The 19,374-nt window shown below is 36.0% G+C and overlaps 1 pseudogene; it reads left to right on the top strand.

Annotated features, from left to right (window-relative positions):
• Positions 1-13,567: 13,567 nt before the first annotated feature.
• On the top strand, positions 13,568-16,311 carry LOC149414554 (ubiquitin carboxyl-terminal hydrolase pseudogene; annotated as a pseudogene).
• The last annotated feature ends 3,063 nt before the right edge of the window (positions 16,312-19,374 follow it).

Genomic DNA, 19,374 nt, shown 5'->3' with positions numbered 1-19,374 from the left:
GTTAGTTTAATTGTGTGAATGTGCGCAAGTCCAGAGTCCTGAACTTCCTCAAGTTGGTCAATGTTAATATAATATACCTATCTCGTCAAAATCAAGTCAAATAAAACATTTGCTGAGGATGGTGGCAACCCTACACACGCCAAAATAAGATACCTATACGGCAGTATAGTAAATGCTCTGCGTAGCAGTGCTATTTCTGTGTTTACTAAACGTACTATCCAAAAACATAAGCAAGTATGTGGGTGGAATGAATTTGTAGCGGATAAATACGATGAATCCAGACAAGCGATGCTCACTTGGAAAACTAACGGGAGACCAGGCGAGGGTCCTGTCGCAGAGGATAGAAGGGCAAAGCGTGCTGCCTTTAAAACAGCACTAAAACAATGCCAAAATAACTCGACTCAACTCCAGATGGACAAAATAGCAGGGGATCTAGATAATCGTGACTTCAAAAAATTTTGGAACAAGTCAAATAAACTGTTAAACATGCGTTGTAAAATCTCGTGCAACATACACGGAGAGACGAATCCAGAAGTAATTGCAAACATTTTTAAAGAACATTTTGCAACTACCACACCGACTATCGACTCAAGTGAATCACATTTAACGGCTTATGATGATATCGATCTCACCATCACAACTAACATGATAAAATCGGCCATTAGTAATATGAAATCTGGAACGTCTGCAGGGCATGATGGTTTAAGCACCGAACACGTCAAACATGCAGGGGCAGCGATTATGGGACTTCTGGCAACACTGTTCACCGACATCATAAAGAGTGGCTATCTACCCAAAGACATGACAAAGACAATTATTATACCGGTAATAAAATCCAAACTGGCAGACATAACTTTACAGGAAAACTACAGACCGATATCCATCGCCACGGCCATCGCTAGAATATTTGAACGAGTTCTCTTAGATCAAGTCGGATACCATATGACAACGAAAGATAATCAGATGGGTTTCAAGAGAGAATGCTCTACTGACTCAGCTATATTTTGCGTAAAAAGAACGTTAGAATACTACAGGAACAAGAAAACAACAACTTATGCATGCTTTCTGGACCTTAGTAAGGCATTCGACAGAGTTTCCCACCCCTTACTATGGAAAAAACTAAAGGAAAGAGGGATACCATGGAAAGTGGTAAAAATTCTGGAATCATGGCACCGTCAGCAAGAAAACCTTGTAAAGTGGAAAGACGGATTCTCAGAACCCTATTTCTTGAAAAGCGGGGTCAGACAGGGAGGATGTATGTCCCTAGTACAGTTTAATCTATACATGGACGAACTAACCCACAGATTAACACTCGCGCACCGAACAGGGGGAACACTGGTACACAAAAGAGTGTTTTATGTTTTATATCAGTTGTTTTTTACACCACATACTCTTTAATTTAGGTAATCCTAGAAAAACTATTCAGTTATCGATCTACATTTGAAAAAAACATATCGCATTTATATTTCTTTAGATATTAAATAATTTACAACAAATTCTGGAAATTTACTCCCCCTTCCGTCTCACTTCAGCTCAGTAACATTGCTGTAGTTGCCCCGCTCGTATCCCTTCCATTAAAAATATTCGCCGAGCTATGCAGGTGGCGAGATCCCGCGAGATACGAACTCGACCGTAAAAGTTGCATTTTAATAGAAAGGGCGGTGTCGTAATATTTGAGTCACGTTTGTTTTCCTACCATTACTTTTTACCTTTTTGCATTACTTAAATGATTGACGACTAGTTGAAATATGGGCGTCGGCATAAATGGACAATACTAACTGTAGCTACTAATTTCGAAGTTATACAGAAAGGGCTAAATTCCGGTCGCTTACACTGCATATTTCGTATGTCCTTTTGCTATACTAAGATGTTCTTTTGCCGGGCCAAGATGTCGGCCTGTCTGGAATACATCCGGTGTGTGTCACAAATTTTATGAACAAGATTAAAATTATATCTGTCTCTATTTCTCACATGAAAAACACATGGACCAGACAAAGACATTTATTTTATATACAAATTTTGAAGGAAAGTGTAAACAAGGAGTTTGAAAAAAGTACAGTATGGTTTTAAAAAGTTTATCGCAAACGTGTGTTAGCAATAATTGTGTTTTAGTTTATGATTCCTAACTTTATCGTAAATAATTATAATCTGTGAGACCGAACCAGTTTCTCTCTGTTACATCTTCAGAATGGTAAGTACATTTTAAACTTTGGCAATGGTGTTTTTTAAATACTCTTAAAGGGGTGTAAAATATTTATTCTATACGATATTAAATTTGAATGAGGAATGTGGAGATCCGTAAAGAGTGCAAGGCTGATGTAAGCGTAATGAGTAAGATTAAGAAAGGGACGCTTAGATGGTTTGGGCATGTAGAGCGAATGAGTGAAGATCGAAGTGTAAGGAGGATATATGATGCAAATGCGAATGGTACCAGAAGTCGGGGACGCTCGAGGAAGACATGATATGATCAAGTGAATCAGATACTCGAGTCGGGACATGTCAAGAGTCAAAATAATAGAAGAGTATGTATGAGACGATGTATGAATGTGAATGAGGCAAGAAGTGTGTACCAAGACCGAGTTTTTTTGGCGATCCGTCCTCTCTGCCTACCCCTGCGGGGAAACGGCGTGATTAGTTAGATATTAAATTTTGCAATTTAGTCGTTTGATTTTATTAATGAAATAAGGGTCGGAATTTCCATCTCGGTATCTAACTGCATATTTTCGCAGCTTATTATGGCATCTTTACATAAGTTGTAAATTTGGTTCGAGATTCATATTTATTTCATGAAATGATTAGATATAGATTATGATTTCCTTTATTCATATCAATAAAGTACATTTACTTTTTTAAGGCATTTTTATTTGGTGTGCCGCGGAACAAATCACATTCATGGTTAGGAGCAGTTGGGACTCTTGTGGGATATTCACAGAAAAAAACATCAAAAACAGGTATTTCTGAGGTTACAATAAAATATAACTATAACAGTTTTAAAATACCTTGTTTTTTCACTGTTTTAATCCGTTTTATTTCGAACCTTGACAGAAGGACGCGTTCCCAGATGATCGCGTTGATTTGATGTCATCTGCGGTTCAAAACCGTTCACCGTTAAAAATATAAGTGTCCTAAAATGAAAAATTTTAACTGAATATGTAAATATGTATATATATATATATTTTTTTAATTTTCAATTTTACGCCCGTAATATACCTTCAAACGAACCCATCATTTATCGTAAGGTAAACACTACGATTTGATCCTAAATGTAAATATAATATATCTAATCATAAATTAGGAGAATAAAGAATTTAATTCCTTCAATTATATCTAAATATGCTATAATATTCGCAATAACATCCGTAACCAGTTTAATAGTGGTAGATTTATTTAAAAATATTTAATATATAATAAATAATAATACTATAAAAAATATATTCATCATTTACAGACCACCCTGTGCAACTAACTAGCAAGGTAGCTACGCTACGCTGTAATCGCCAATCGCCAGTCGAGATTCAGAATCATGGAGTTGTGCCCGTTATCGGCCCGCCTTCCCTGTTTTCTATGGAAAATGCGAATTCTTGTCTAAATTCATTAGAATATTAACTACGATTGTATTTATAAAATTATTTAGATAATAACTACTGAAACATGATGAATATACTCCCCCCTATTTATTGCTAAAACAAATTACATAAGATTATGTCACTAACACTTTTTAATAAGCAAAACAAATTGGGGGACCCTAGTGACCCCCCTTCGGATCTAACGTGATTTTTTTCGTTCCGGGACGAAAAGGTTAATATTAATTTTACCATTTTACTACAATTTTGTTCGTTTTAACGTTAAAGCGTACTGACCCTCTTATGGTTTATGGAAGTGGATTCTTTCATCCCCTTCCAGGCGGGGGGCATGGTTGCGCCAATGCGCAATAGACATTAATTTATACATAGGTACATCTCATGCACACATACACATATACCTGCGACCACTGTACTGAGATAGTATTATTGTCCTTTGTCCTACCTTCCTTTCCATTCCTGATAATTTATGTGCCCTTTGGTAATCAGTATGTTGCAATAACCAGAACCGCTCACAATAAAACCGCATCCGCGCGAGATGTCATCTCCCTTACCTCTAAGACATGTTATGTATATTAAACGTTGTCACAATGTTATGATACTTACCTAGCCCAAAGTTGTGTTAAAAGGCTGTTTATGTGTTTGGTTTCTTAAGTACATTATTGACTGTTATGTTGAATGTAAGGGGGGTGGCCAAATTTGACTTTGTTGGTCTTTGAAAACCAACGCGCCAGAGTCCCTTCCAGTGGTTAAACTGGAAAAGAACTCGCCAAATCGACCATCCGCCGGTAGAGCATAATTCTCCCTTCAGGGCGGGGAAAAATATATCCCATCTACATGATGTTTGAAAGGAAGTTGCAAGGTTACAGAAAGAAAATAATTTGGTTATACTTTGGACTGGCCGTAACAAGATATATTTGATAAATTTCACAGCGAAATACAAAAAGGTGAAAATTTACCCCCATCGACCAGAACGTAGAATCTATCTACCCTATCTAAAATAATATGAACGTACGTAGTTATGAGGAACGAACACTGAGTGCCGCGAATGGCGGAGTAGATGAATCAGCCATGTAGCTAGAGGACGGCAGCGTCAGGATGTGGCTGGCCAACGGCCCAGTGTGGTCCAGCCAAGAGGAGTAGACGACGGCATCAAGGTGTGGCTGGCCAACGGCCCAGTGCGGTCCAGCCAAGAGGTAGTAGATGTCGGCATCAGATGTGAGGTCCAGCCATGTAGGTAGTTTCACGGTTAATCCGTAAGTTGCCCCTTCCACGAGGCAAGGTGGAGCTTAATAATGCTCCGAATCAAAATGCACACGGCGAGAACAGTCTATCGGCAGAAATAACCACCGATCGCTTGGATAAACTCTGATTATCCCCATGGCCACACATGGTGAAATACGTTTTGGTTAACCACGCCACTCGGGGCGAATTCCACTCGCGGGAAATATTACTAGACTTCTAATCTTGAAGCACAAACTGAACATTTCGGTATTAATCACAAATCCATGAAATAACTTTCGATTAGATCCTCAGACCTACAGAAATAATAAATGACCCCCCGACCGGACACCCTGTCTCTTCTCTGACCGGCCGGGAAGTGAAGCCATCTTGAATTTTTTCTCACTTCCTGTTAAAGTTCCTTGTTGCCAGAGCATAAACAATAGACAAGATAAATCACAGATTTGACAGGTTCTTACTTAATGTAATAATCGTATGTTATTTTCATAACAGACATTATATGATATCGTGCAAACCGCTTCGTGTTAAGTGACATTGTTGTGAGGAGAAAAGACGGGAAGAAACGAGTGCCCTTTCCTAATGGTGAGTCCTTCCTTTATCCGTACAACAAATATTGTCTTATGTGCAGTGGTCATTGCTCAATCATCCAAGGTCCTTCGACAATCATTTCTTACACTATCATAAAAACTACTTCATAACTTCTTATACACCAGTGAGTTTTATATTCAAACAAACAAAAATATATTTATTTTTTCAAAAGAAGCTGTGATTTGACATTTAAAATAAATGAAATGAAAAAAAATCGGTTTTAGGTCATTTTATTGATAAATTTTATTGCCTACCGGTTTCGGTACCACCGTATCTACATCAGGACAGTTATAGATTCAATTATTTCAATGCACTCGGCTGAAAATTGGTTTTGAATTGCACGTGATATTCGGTCATATGTATATGAAAAAAGTTAATACATATTTTTTTAAATTTTTTTTTTATAGTGAATACCTCACAAGAGTCCCAACTGCTCCCGTCTGGAGCCAGTGAGACTATGGCATCCCCAATTGGGGGATGTTGTGAGGCTGAAGGTAAGTGGGGAAGGGAAAGAGGAAGGTGGGGAAGTACCTGGCTATTCAGATCTAGTCACTAAACACGGCTAAAGCCATTTGGAGCAACGTTTCAATTCTGAATGGTGGTCTTACACCAGGGCGATACTGGTAGTATCTTCCACTCTTCTCACATATAACCCAGTTAAGAGAGTCTACATATTTGAGAACCATCAATAACCAATCAACCAGAAATAACGTCACTAATGTCCAGGGGATCATCGCGAAGACAGGAGCAATTGATTTAATTAATTTTGGACAATTCGTTGATATTATACTTCATAAAAAAATGAATTTATATAACACAGTACAGAACATTATTGTAGTTATTTATACAAAATTAATAGTATAATAGGTTAATTATAACGACGAATAACTTTGTTTACATCACTTTTATTTATATACACAATCTACATGTTTTGTGAACGATGTTCACATCACCAGGATTAGATTTACATTACAGTTAAAAATTCATTATTAATCACCTATAGCGAGGAGGGGTAAGAATAAGGGGGAAAGTTTAGAAGTGGTGGGAGTTTCAAATTGGGAATTAAAGTGTCATTAGAAGGGAAAGTCCAGTTAAGTGGAAAAATATTTAAAATATTCAATATTTTTTTTTTTTTATTTATACATTTGTGAGAAACAAACAGTCTATATAATACAAATGTTAAGACAGTAAAGTATCATAAAAATAGAAGATTAATTGTTTTCAGTTATTTATGTATGATATTTAGACTTGTGTTCTATCTCGTATCCAACAACCAACAGCCAAAAAGTTTTCTGAATTAAAAGTTGAAGTAACATTTTGAATTCATAGAATTAAGTTGAAATGATATTAAAAAAAAAACGTAAAAAAGGAAATATTTTTTAAGAGAAGCGATTATATTAATACGTCTAAACAAAACATAAAAAATACAGCGAAACAAAAAAGGTAACAATCGCAAATGGGGATCGAAGATCGTAGACCCAGAACCAATGATAAGTTGAATATTCATTCTAGAGTTGTATAAAAGTCAATAGTTGCCCAATATAAATAAAATAAGATGGCAAAGGAATTTCCGAGACACTATCTATGTAGGTAACCAAAATATATTCGGGTAGAACCTTATTAATAACTAACTAACCATGACGCCGTTTCACCGCAGGGATGGGCAGAGGACGGACCGCCAAACAACTTGGTCTTAGCACACACTCCTCGTTTCATTCCATGCCTCACAAACTTATAATCTTACAATAAGAAGGTAGCCAAAAAATAAGGAATTCATTACCGGTAATATTTTTATTAATTAAATTGAAATTACGCCAACAAAATGTCAGAAAAAATTTGTTCTTTGAAGCTCAGAGGTAGAATGTTGTCCCAGTAAGACAGAGTTCCTGACATCGGTCCCGAGTTACGACCGTTAATATTTTATTGAATTTCGGCGCCTTGATATGATAATTTTTTTATAAATTTCGGACTTTAAGTCCGGGTTAGATCTTCCCCATAGGAAAAACTAAACCCTTCCACAAATGATCACCTAGTAAATCAACATTATGCAAGTGCATTATATAAGAAAAATAAATACAAAACAATACAAGAACAACACGTCAACTCACCAGAGATCAAATGGGAAAATAATTCACCGACTCCAGATATTTTCATATCAGATGGTTCGGCTCTGTCAAACTCCTAACAGGGCCTATGAATCCTTCTGATCCCTCAACATAAATATTTAAAAAATCTTTCGTAATCCTACTTGTATTTAAAATTACTGATTTTTGCATTTTTACATATAAATTTTTTGATAGACCTAATACGCCTAGATTTTTAATGAGAGAGGCTAGGTATAATGAAATTAAATAATGAATCATTGATTAACAAAATTATTAGATTAAATATAACCATTGATTTGTGCAACATAATTAATGATTTTATTCTTTCGTTCCTTTGGTTTCAAAGGGGAAAAAACTAAACGTTTACCATGAGAGAACCGGTTAGTTTCAACCTATTCTGTGAATAAGCCTGCAGTATCAAATAGCAAATATATTTTATGAATATCCGGCAAACTTTACTAAAGACGAATAGTTACACACGGAACTGATTTTGGTTCACTGTGAATCAAAATGTAACGTATTAACGATGAGTTGTGTGAAAATGAATAGTTGCAGTGTGGACACGAAAAAGGTGTTTCTCTACCACGGGTAACCATGTGACTTTTAAGATTTCCCTTTGTATAACATGAATAGTTGCAGTAGGAACACTAAAAAGGTGTTTCCCATTGTGGCTTACCATGTGTGTTTTAAGTAATTCATTTGTGGAACATGAATATTTGCAGTCGGGACAAGAAAACGATTTTATTCCACAGTGGGTAAACATGTAAATTTTATGATATCCCTTTGTAGAGCATGAATAGTTAGAGTCGGGACATGTAAAAGGTTATTCCCCACGAATATCCCCATGAAAAGTTACAGTCGACACATGAAAAAAGTTTTTCAGTACTATGTGAAAACAAGTGACTTTTAAGATTTCTTTTTGTATAGCAGGAAAAATTGAAGTCAGGACATAAAAAAGATTTTTCCCAACTGTGACTCAGTACATGAATTTTTAAATGCCCCTTAGTAGAACACGAATAGTTGTAGTTGGAACATGAAAAAGGTTTTTTTTAATAAAAAGAAAAATAACTTTGTTAACATCACCTTATTTGTACAAATAAAGTTATGTAAACAAAGTTATTTGTCTTTTTGTTAAAATAAATAATGCCATCAAAAAGTGAAAACCTTTCCGAAGAAGTTTTCTTCGGAAAATTAAAAAGGTTTTTCTTTATTGTGAGTAAACATGTGTATTTTAAGATCTCTTTTTGTAATGCAGGAATAGTTGCATTCAGGACATGAAAAAGGTTTTTCTCCACTGTGGGTAAACATGTGTCTTTTAAGATTTCTTTTTGTAATGCAGGAATAGTTGCATTCAGGACATGAAAAAGGTTTTTCTCCACTGTGAGTAAACATGTGACTTTTAAGATATCCTTTTGTATAGCAGGAATAGTTGCAGTCAAGACATGAAAAAGGTTTTTCTTCACTGTGAGTAAACATGTGACTTTTAAGATTTCCTTTTGTAAAGAAGGAATAGTTGCATTCAGGACATGAAAAAGGTTTTTCCCCACTGTGTCTCATCACATGAATTTTTAGATTCCTTTTAGTAGAACACGAAAAGTTGCAGTTGGAACATGAAAAAGGTTTTTCTCCACTGTGGGTAAACATGTGACTTTTAAGACTTCCTTTTGTATAGCAGGAATAGTTGCAGTCAGGACATGAAAAAGGTTTTTCTCCACTGTGGGTAAGCATGTGACTTTTAAGATTTCCTTTTGTATAGCAGGAATAGTTGCATTCAGGACATGAAAAAGGTTTTTCCTCACTGTGGGTTAACATGTGAGTTTTAAGACTTCGTTTTGTATAGCAGGAATAGTTGCATTCAGGACATGAAAAAGGTTTTTCCCCACTGTGGGTTAACATGTGAGTTTTAAGACTTCCTTTTGTATAGCAGGAATAGTTGCAGTTAGAACATGAAAAAGGTTTTTCTACACTGTGGGTAAACATGTGAATTTTAATATTTCTTTTTGTATAGCAGGAATAGTTGCATTCAGGACATGAAAAAGGTTTTTCCCCACTGTGTCTCATCACATGAATTTTTAGATACCCCTTAGTAGAACACGAAAAGTTGCATTTAGAACATGAAAAAAGTTTTTCTCCACTGTGGGTAAACATGTGACTTTTAAGATTTCCTTTTGTATAGAAGGAATAGTTGCATTCAGGACATGAAAAAGGTTTTTCCCCACTGTGGGTTAACATGTGAGTTTTAAGACTTCTTTTTGTATAGCAGGAATAGTTGCAGTTAGAACATGAAAAAGGTTTTTCTACACTGTGGGTAAACATGTGACTTTTTAGTTTTCCTTTTGTATAGCAGGAATAATTGCAGTCAGGACATGAAAAAGGTTTTTCCCCACTGTGTCTCAAAACGTGAATTTTTAGATGCCCCTTAGTAGAACACGAAAAGTTGCAGTTGGAACATGAAAAAGGTTTTTCTCCACTGTGGGTAAACATGTGACTTTTAAGATTTCCTTTTGTATAGCAGGAATAGTTGCAGTCAGGACATGAAAAAGATTTTTCTCCATTATGGTTTAACATGTGAATCTTAAGACTAACTTTTCTGGAACATGAATAGATGCAGTGAGGACATGAAAAAAGTTTTTCTCGAGCATGGGTGCACAGGTGCAGTTCAAGCGTCGACTTATGAGAGCAGGAATAGTCACAATGATGACAAGAATATTGTTTTTCCCCAGGACGCGCCCTTAGCAATCCGCCTGAAAATGATTAAAATGAGATATATATATTTTGTGTAAGCAGATACAACATCATTGTAGTTTAGAAAATAAACAACTAGAAAATCTACCACTCCAGAACGTTCCACAAGATTATTCTTATGAATTTAATGCGTAATAACAATAAATTAATTAAATTAAACTCGCAATCGAGGACCTTAACCCCTAAGCACACTTAAATAATACCGCCAACTCCTAGTCAGAACCCAAATACATTAAATTCTGTTTAATAATGGTCCGGTGAAAAACCACCCCAGAATCGATTAAATTTAATATAAAAAATCGAATTACTTGCTGTCAGGGTTATTATTTTAGAGCGCTTTAAGCATTCTATTTTAACATCCGGGAGGTCTATGTCAAGATCAGTATAAGGAATTCCACCTCCAACTTCTTCTCGGGATTCTGGTTCTGCCTTGATGGTAACAGTCTCCACATTAATATTACCTGGTGAAACGAAAAACATTACATTGGCACTACTTTGGAAAAAACTGAAAGAAATTAATGTTTCCGCATCAATATTAACATTCTAGAATCAACAACAAGAGACCCAAGTTATCTGGAAAATTAAAATGTTGCACCAGTAAACACCAGTCAATATGGAAAGGGGAGTCAGACAAGGGATTATTTCTATATAAGATTCTAAATGATGCATTTGACAGTCAAGAAATTCATAAATCGAAAAGCTTTTGAATACTATTACGTAATACTAGAAGCAGGGATTTATTTCAGGTATTATGTACCATAATATGTATTTGTCATGCCCATAATACAAATGAAAGGAAATAAGTATGCCGAGTCATTGGATATCTCCTATTTATAACTAAACTAATAGAAAAGGTTGTTACTCAGGCAGTTCAGGCATGTCTAATAGTAAATTATATTTACTAAATCAATATAAACGAACTTCAAAAGGTCGTTATTATATAAATAAATACACAATAGGATCGGAAGTATGTCAATGTAGCCACGTAAAAATCTGCTGTCAATAACTTCGAGAATATTGTTCAGAACGAAATCTAGAACGCCAAAATAAGTGATGCTAACGAAATTTTTCATCTGCAAGGACAATAAATATTTTCGACTTTAGTTAAACAATTTGAGAGGCGGGTTTTGGTACCGCCGCCGAGGGAACCGTTTATTGGATAACCAACACAACTGCCACAGGACACCCCAAGTGGGTCGATACGTTTGGTGATTTAGCAGGGGTACCCAAGTTCATCGGGTGAGGTGTATTCAGGATGCGCCTGCCCACCAGCTGCTTGACGTGCCAGATCGGGGAGAGGCTGGTTTCCTAGATTCCTGCCCAAGCCTCATACCTTTTACTTTTCCAGTACTTCCTCTCCCTTCGTTTTCTTATAAAAGACCATCCCCACAGCATCCAAAAAGATGACATAGCCTATAAGGGATATTATTTTCCTTTAGGCCTCATATTAATGGATAAAAAAAAATTGTAAAAAAAACTGAAATTTCAGGGAACGTTTATAATAAATAGCATCAATATCGGTTGAGAGAGCATGCACAATGTCACACAACAACAAACGCGACACTGAGCATGATCTCTCCACTGTTTATAGTTAATGTCGACTTCATCAGAACGCGTCATTTCACTGACTCGGCTTTGTGAAAAACCTCTACCGACGTCTACCTATTCTACGTCATTTAACGTAAGACTCTTCAAGGTATGAAATACAGCAGTCCCTAATGAAAACCGAAACACTCTACCCAGACCGACCTCACAACTTTGCCCAATCACAAAAATGAATAAAAATATTGTTAACATAACCCAGAAGAGTAGCTTAGGTAGGAGTGAGCATGTCGTTATAGACAAGCAAAAACCTACAGTTTTAATTATTATTCCCGATCGCGTATTGCGTCTGTGTAACAGTTAGGGTACCAAAAATTTAAAAAAAAATAAACACCTGAATTGCTTTCGGAAATAAATTCCGGACATTGCTTTTTGATAAAAGGATAGTCTTTATCGATTTCCGTAAGTATCAAAGGAACACTCTCTTCCGCACTTGTGCCTGGTTCTAACTTGATGGCGGTGGAATCCATGCTCTTGCGTAAGGATCTGGTAGTTTCGTTTCACTTTAATTTTGTTATGAGTTCGAGGGATTTCTTGAGAGAAGGATGGAATGTTTTCGTTCAAAGTGTTCAAATCGACGCGCAACGAGTAAAGCCAAAATAACATAACCAACAAAAAAGTGACAGGATGCACGCGGAGATATATCCATAGAAATTATTGAATTAAGAAAAAATCGAGCTTCTAATGATATTCAAGTGTTGCCATAAACAACAGCGAACAAACTCATTTCAAGTAGGAACTTTCATGATCTGTTTACATTTAGGTATGATTATTTACTTCAACTATTGATTTTCAGTGGCAAACTCATTTTGTAATTTGTGACATTTCCATTGCTTCTTGCGTCGCACGGTGAGTGGTTTATTTATGGTCGCACGCAATACCTTGTTGCTCACCTTTTCTGAAGTCATATTGTATTTATTGTATTTCTATTTATATAGTGACGTTTCTTCAACATTGGAACTGATGCCTTGTACATGTGTTGTAAACTCGCGAAAGAAGAATGTTGTTCAATGTAGATTTACGGCCGTTGTCACAAATGTTAACCACGTGATTAGTGAGTTCCTCCAATTAGTCAATTCTATTATTAGAACACATTATTGCGTCTTGCGTTTACTCATTGTCAATAAAAGACATCTACAAGATTATTTTCTTTTGTTCCATGAAATAATAAACCGATGTTGCATAATTATTTATGTTATATACGAGAGGTTATCACAAATAGAAACACGGTAATCGCCGTTTTCAGTAACTTTTCGATTCAGAATGGTTATCTTTTAGTACCTATACCGAAAACACGTTACGTCTTGTCAGCTGATACACCGTAGTGCGACTGACGCGACCAGGGGGGGTCGACTCCGACCTAAATGTTGGTCCTAGAATGGTGGTGCTTTTGTGACGTCATAGCAATATTTAAAATGCCAATATCCAATAGGAACACTTTGAACGCCATAGAAGAACTGAGTTGTATAAAATGGGATATCTGTGGTAACAAAAGTCAAAACACCACATGTTTATTTATGTTCATGGTTCTTCGCCGACGTAAATATTTGTGAAAAGTGAAAGTAGATTTGTTAAAATGCCTCGCTAATTTTAAAACGACTTGTGGCTCGTTGAAAAAAGATGCTTTGCCGACCCTTAATCTTCCAGATATCGGAATAAATCGGGATTTAGCTGGTGCACAAGGGACCCGGGATGTTAACCAAAATGCAGGTGCGAATCTCCCTCTGTTTGTTCAATGTTTCTAATGTAACTTATCATTAACTTGAATCACCTTAGAATTGAATCTATTTTATTTTTTAGACCGTATTCGTGTACCCCCAGTGTACTACTGCACAAATTGTGGTGCCCTCCGAGATCACAATTACAGTTTTAAAGGTATAAATCTCTATCGACCTATCTTAATATTATTCATATGATTGTGAGTGTTGGTAGAGAGATAGAATGAAAGAATAGACGTTGATTTGAGTTGTTATTATGATAAAGATATTCATTCAAAAGAATTATTATTTCTTCAAACACAGCAACTGAATTACAGATATAATATTCTATGTTTTGTTTGAGTAATGTGATGATGTGATGTTTATTTATTTCAGATGCTAATGTCTTCCCTGAACCAGCAGCGGGCCCATTGCTGCCAAAATGGACGTAGAAGCGTATACCTTCATACGCTTCTATATACAACTGTTTTATTTTTCTCTAAAGGAAATAATATTCTAATATTCTGTTTTGGTGTGTTAACATTTTATTGTCATTTAAAATGTGTTTTGTGTTTGCACAAGCTTATATGTCCCTTTTTTGTGTTATCTGTGTTTGAGTAATAAAATAATTCATGCAATTACGTGTTTTTCATTTTTAAATAATATTTTAGGCTAATAAATTGGGACCGTATTTATATTGTCTATGGTAGTACCGTTTTTTTTTTTACTTTCCTCTATCTTTGGTCGATGGTTTGTGACGTCGTGACAACATATTCCCTTTTCTTTATTTTTCTCTTAGTTCCAAAAAAATCCGTCGGACGAAATATGTTCAGTACTAAAAGCACGAAGATGACGATCTAGGTGTAGGTTCATTTATGGACGCGACACTCCACTAGAAACACGGCGGCCCGTATGTCTATGCACACAAGCAAAGGCGTGTTTGTGTGCCGTTTAGTTTTTCTGTTTTACTAACTGTACGAATGTGCCCCGCGTACGAATGGTGACCACTTTCCCCTACTGTAATGCTGAGAATATAATTTATATATTACTCAGATGATCTCAGTGCATCTGATTCGACACAAGCAAACTTCACAATTGTATATTTGATAGTTCTACACTTTGTGTGGCTACCGTCGCTAGTCATTAAAGTTTATGTTGACCTTATACATATATTTGCTCTCGGTCTTGCTTGTGCAGTCAACATTGCGTTTAGTTCTCCAATAAATCTTAGTGGTCTGTCTTCTGTCGGTTAATTGGTGAAAGTGGCAATAAAATATTTTTTATTTTGTACAATATTTAACAATTCTTAGCACGACTTAATTTAATTTAATATTTACTCCGGAAATTGTTTCTGGTTCTGATACATACATATAAAGTACTTGAAGTAAATTGAAAATAAATAAATTATAAACATTTTTCTATATCAAAATAATAATGTTTAATTTGATATTTGATATTTCGTGTTAAAGGTATTTTCTTTTTGTATTCGATGTGTTCCAAACATTTACAGATTTCTGAAAAAATCCGGAACGGGTTTTGCAAGTCGACAACTCAATTATAAAATATATAAACTTGAACGATGTACCCCATTATGTTTGCCAAACAATGTACATGTTTTATATGTTTATAAAACTATTAGCACACACGAAGATGTGAGCTAACTTAAGATTAATAAATAAATAAAAATTATAACTTGTAGCAGTTCTATCTAGCCCGCTACAGAGTTATAACATCAATCAGTTCCCTTCACTGATTTACGGCTGTTTGCCGTAGGGCAACTTCGGGATAACGGAAGATCTACACTGGATTGCGGACTCACCAAGGCCGGGTGCGCCTGTTCTCACATTGCTGGAGGAATGGGGGCGGAGCTACGAAGTTTGCCGAGTGAACACGAAGGCTCAAAGCGGCTCGGAACTACGAAGTTTGCCGAGTGTACACGAAGGCTGGCAACAATCAACTTGATTTTGAATAATTTGTTTGAAGTCTTGAATTAACTGTGGTTTGACGTTCGAAAATCTCTCAAGTATGAGGGAGATTTTGAGTTGAAAGAAACGAAACATGGAGGTCGTTATTATCCTGTCAACCACCACTTCATCGCGTTTGTGCACAAAGATGGCAAACTGTACGAGCTGGACGGGCGCAAGTCCTTCCCGATTAACCATGGAGACACGACCCCCGAGACGCTCCTGGAAGACTCTGCCAAGGTCTGCCGCACCTTCATGGAAAGGGATCCCAACAATGTCAACTTCACGGTGGTTGCTCTGAGCGCTGCCGATTTGTCTGAATAAATTATATATCTTCAGGATGACAAGAATCAAGCGTGACTGAATTTACCTCCACCGTATTTACCATTAACATTGAGCCAGTTGATTTTTATTATTTTTATTTATGTGATTCATTATGTATGTACGTAAATCACATTAGTTTTGCCATTATTTAAATGCTATTTTTAAGTTATCGCCATTGTTCAATGTTTGTGGCTTGGATTCAAACTGCTTTCTGCTTGTCATCTTCAAACTCATAATTTTAAAAATCTCAATAATTATATCACTTTGTGCAAGTCACAATAGTTGTAAGGTTTGATGGCTATTCTTAGCTTTTTGTTTTATGTTGTGAAAAAAACTCTTTATTTTGGTTGGATTTCTGCATGATTCTGCTTAGTACTAGGAATATGATGGATATTGTATTTCATGGCATTGTGATACTGGTAAATGATTGTCATACTTAATATTATATTTTTTACATTTTCTATTACCTAATAAAGTCGCTTTTATGAATATATGATTGATTATTTTATTTGTCTTGATATTTTCTGTACACACTACTTCTTTTGAACAACTTTTAATCTACCGAATAAGTTGAACCACAACTCTGTCTTGGGACACACTTCTTGCTTCTTTCACATTCTTACTTTTATGTTTTTCTGACTCTTGTCATGACCTGATTCAAGTGACTTCCTTCATTTATCCTTTTGACCTGTCCCAACCATAGTATTTAATGGCATCCCTTTTATAAACTTATTCATTAAGCTTACATTAGTTTTACATTCTGTCTGGATCTTCACAAATAGGTAATCAAAATTCGGAAAACAGCCTCAGGGACCTCATTTTATAACTTGAAAAATGGTTAGACAATAGTTAATGTGCAGTCTATCCTCTGATTACACTTTTGTAAATGGTTAGACAATAGTTAATGTGCAGTCTATCCTCTGATTACACTTTTGGCTCTTTACACAGTAAGTACTGTGATGATGGATTTGTTTATGTAATCATCATAATATTGTTTCAATCTAATCTAAACTAATATGTAGTATAAGAAAATTAAATTTCAGTAAGAAGCAGCTTTCCGAATGCACAAAATATTTGATTACAGAATGTTATTTACTCTGCCAAAATCATTTTCAGCAAGCCCACATACTTGATCAGCTATTTCAGTCCTGCTCTGCTGTTTACAAAAAGGTCACCTTAATACAAAATTTTATCCGTTCATTATTCGTGGGGGTAGGCTACAACCAACAACATGCCATTTTAAAAATCAATAATGGAGTTGGAATGAATCATGTTTTCTTGGCTGACATGCATCATTCTCATTAAAAATTAGTTTGGATTATAGGAGTAGGTAGTAACCAGTTGTCATTGACATTAATATGATGAACTTGTATGTCTTCTTGAAAATATGTGTTAATAAGTTTACCTTAATGTTCTACCTACACATTCGATTGTAAAAGTTTTACTATTTTTTCAAATTTTTGTAAAATGGTCCATGTCCATAACATTATTGTCAATTCTATATCTACCTACAATAAGTTGTTTTATGTGACACGCTTCGTGTACACTCGGCAAACTTCGTAGTTCCGAGCCGCTTTGAGCCTTCGTGTTCACTCGGCAAACTTCGTAGCTCCGCCCCCATTCCTCCAGCAATGTGAGAACAGGCGCACCCACCAAGGCCGCCGACTTCAGTATTTCACGAGCTGGCACCTGGGGACGTTGTGACTGGAGGAAGACTCGAGCCACCGCGCGGGTCGACATATTTTACGAGCTATGATGACGCGGTAGTTAGTTAATTTTACCTTGGTCATCCAACGCTCTACTTATTAAATTTTAGCAATGCTGATTGCACTGCTTGGCGCCCTTTTACGTTTATCAGGTCAGTTAACTTTTAATGTCACCAACCTTATTGTCAACCTCTCAATGTAGTCTTAAAATTGCCACCGTGCATTTCTATCCTTCGGATGATGCACACCCCTGAGATATTAACTATTGATTTAAAGAGTTCTCATGTTATCTAAAGTTTTAGGAATAAATATTGTTATCTTGGAATCATTTCCTCTTTTCTTTTATTTCTACACTATGTTACCACAAAACATGTTGCAATGGCGGCAAAGTGCCTTGCACCCAATATTCCTTTTTGTTACAAACTAAGCTAAGCTTGTGTGTATGGGAGTGAGTTTTTTTCGTAATTAACTGAATTTTTTTAATCCTAGTTATTTATTTTTGAATCGCCCATTATTTCTTCACATTTTGGCGTTAGAATTGATGTATTTTGATTTCAAATACCTACTCCAGATAACCTAACTGATGTATTTTGCAGGGTATATCGGGAGGGCCGCTGCAGGTGAACAACGAGGAGACAGTGGCGTGCACTCAGTTGCTGGTGGCCATACACGCTACCGAGGAGCCTAGCAAGACAGTGTTGCTGACCACCAGGCTGTATGGAGTGCTGGCCTGGATCGAGAGCGTCGTCTGGCCATAGTAGGATAGCTAAACAATTATACTAGGAGGTCGCGCAAAAATTAGACGTTACGTTACGTTAGAATACGGAGGTTGTAATAGCATTGTTTAATATTTAAACAATCCGGTTCCTACAAAAATTGCCCTTTCCCTCATTTTTGTTCCATTTCTTGAAGGTCCTAGATTCAAAGAAAGAAACCAAGCAAGAAGATATGAAAAATAGAAGCACACATCCAGTGTCTTTTTTTGGAGTTAGAATTTCGTCGTCATTGCATATAGTTGCATATTTTCGCTCCTCATAATCTCTTAATAGAATAAAACAAAGTCACTAACCGCTTCTGTCTGTTTGTGTGCTTTTTTCTTCTAGTTATTATATCTTGGATTGTCACGATCATTTAGAGAATTTCTTCTGCAAGGTTATAAGTAAAATACATATTTATATATGTTATAAAGGGATATTAAATTTACTGAAAGTGAGAAAAGTCGAGCAACGCCGGGTACACGTCAGCTTATAATAAATATTTATTTCATTAAAAGTTTGTAAGCTACAAATTATCAGCCTCAATCATCATATTTTAAAATATAGTGTCGTGTGTGATCAAAACAGTTTGTGTTGTGGAACGGTGCTTAGATATATAACTATAGACTATAGTGCTTACGAACCTTCAATAAAACACCAGAACTTTTGAACACAATTGAAACAAGATCAATAACAAGGAAAAGGCCTCCTTTTCCCATTCCTTAATTTCCTTGATAAAGAAACACGATCGTTTGATTTTCTTAACTTGTTAAAATTACAGTCCATTCATCCAGTAAGCATCAATTAGTACGCAACAAGCATTCAAGAAGCTTATGTTCCTGATAGGCTGATGTGTAGATTTCTCTGGCCATCGTCCATAACACATATTTGTACATCTGTTTATCACTTCAGTGTGCTTATAGAAGCGCTTTACTACAAAAAATCGTGTGATTGTATTTGTTTCGGAATCCGAATTGTTGACTTTCATAATTAGAGAACGGAAAAATACACAGTGGATTTTTTCATCGTTTTTCAGGGGGCAGATCCTGTAGTAAATGACCTTAT

This window comes from Hesperophylax consimilis, chromosome 20 (genome assembly GCF_061612785.1).
Source record: "Hesperophylax consimilis isolate HC1 chromosome 20, BYU_Hcon_1.0, whole genome shotgun sequence".
Classification (NCBI taxonomy): Eukaryota; Metazoa; Arthropoda; class Insecta; order Trichoptera; family Limnephilidae; genus Hesperophylax; species Hesperophylax consimilis.
The sequence above is the reverse complement of the archived record's forward strand: the minus strand, read 5'-3'. Positions and strand labels throughout refer to the sequence as shown.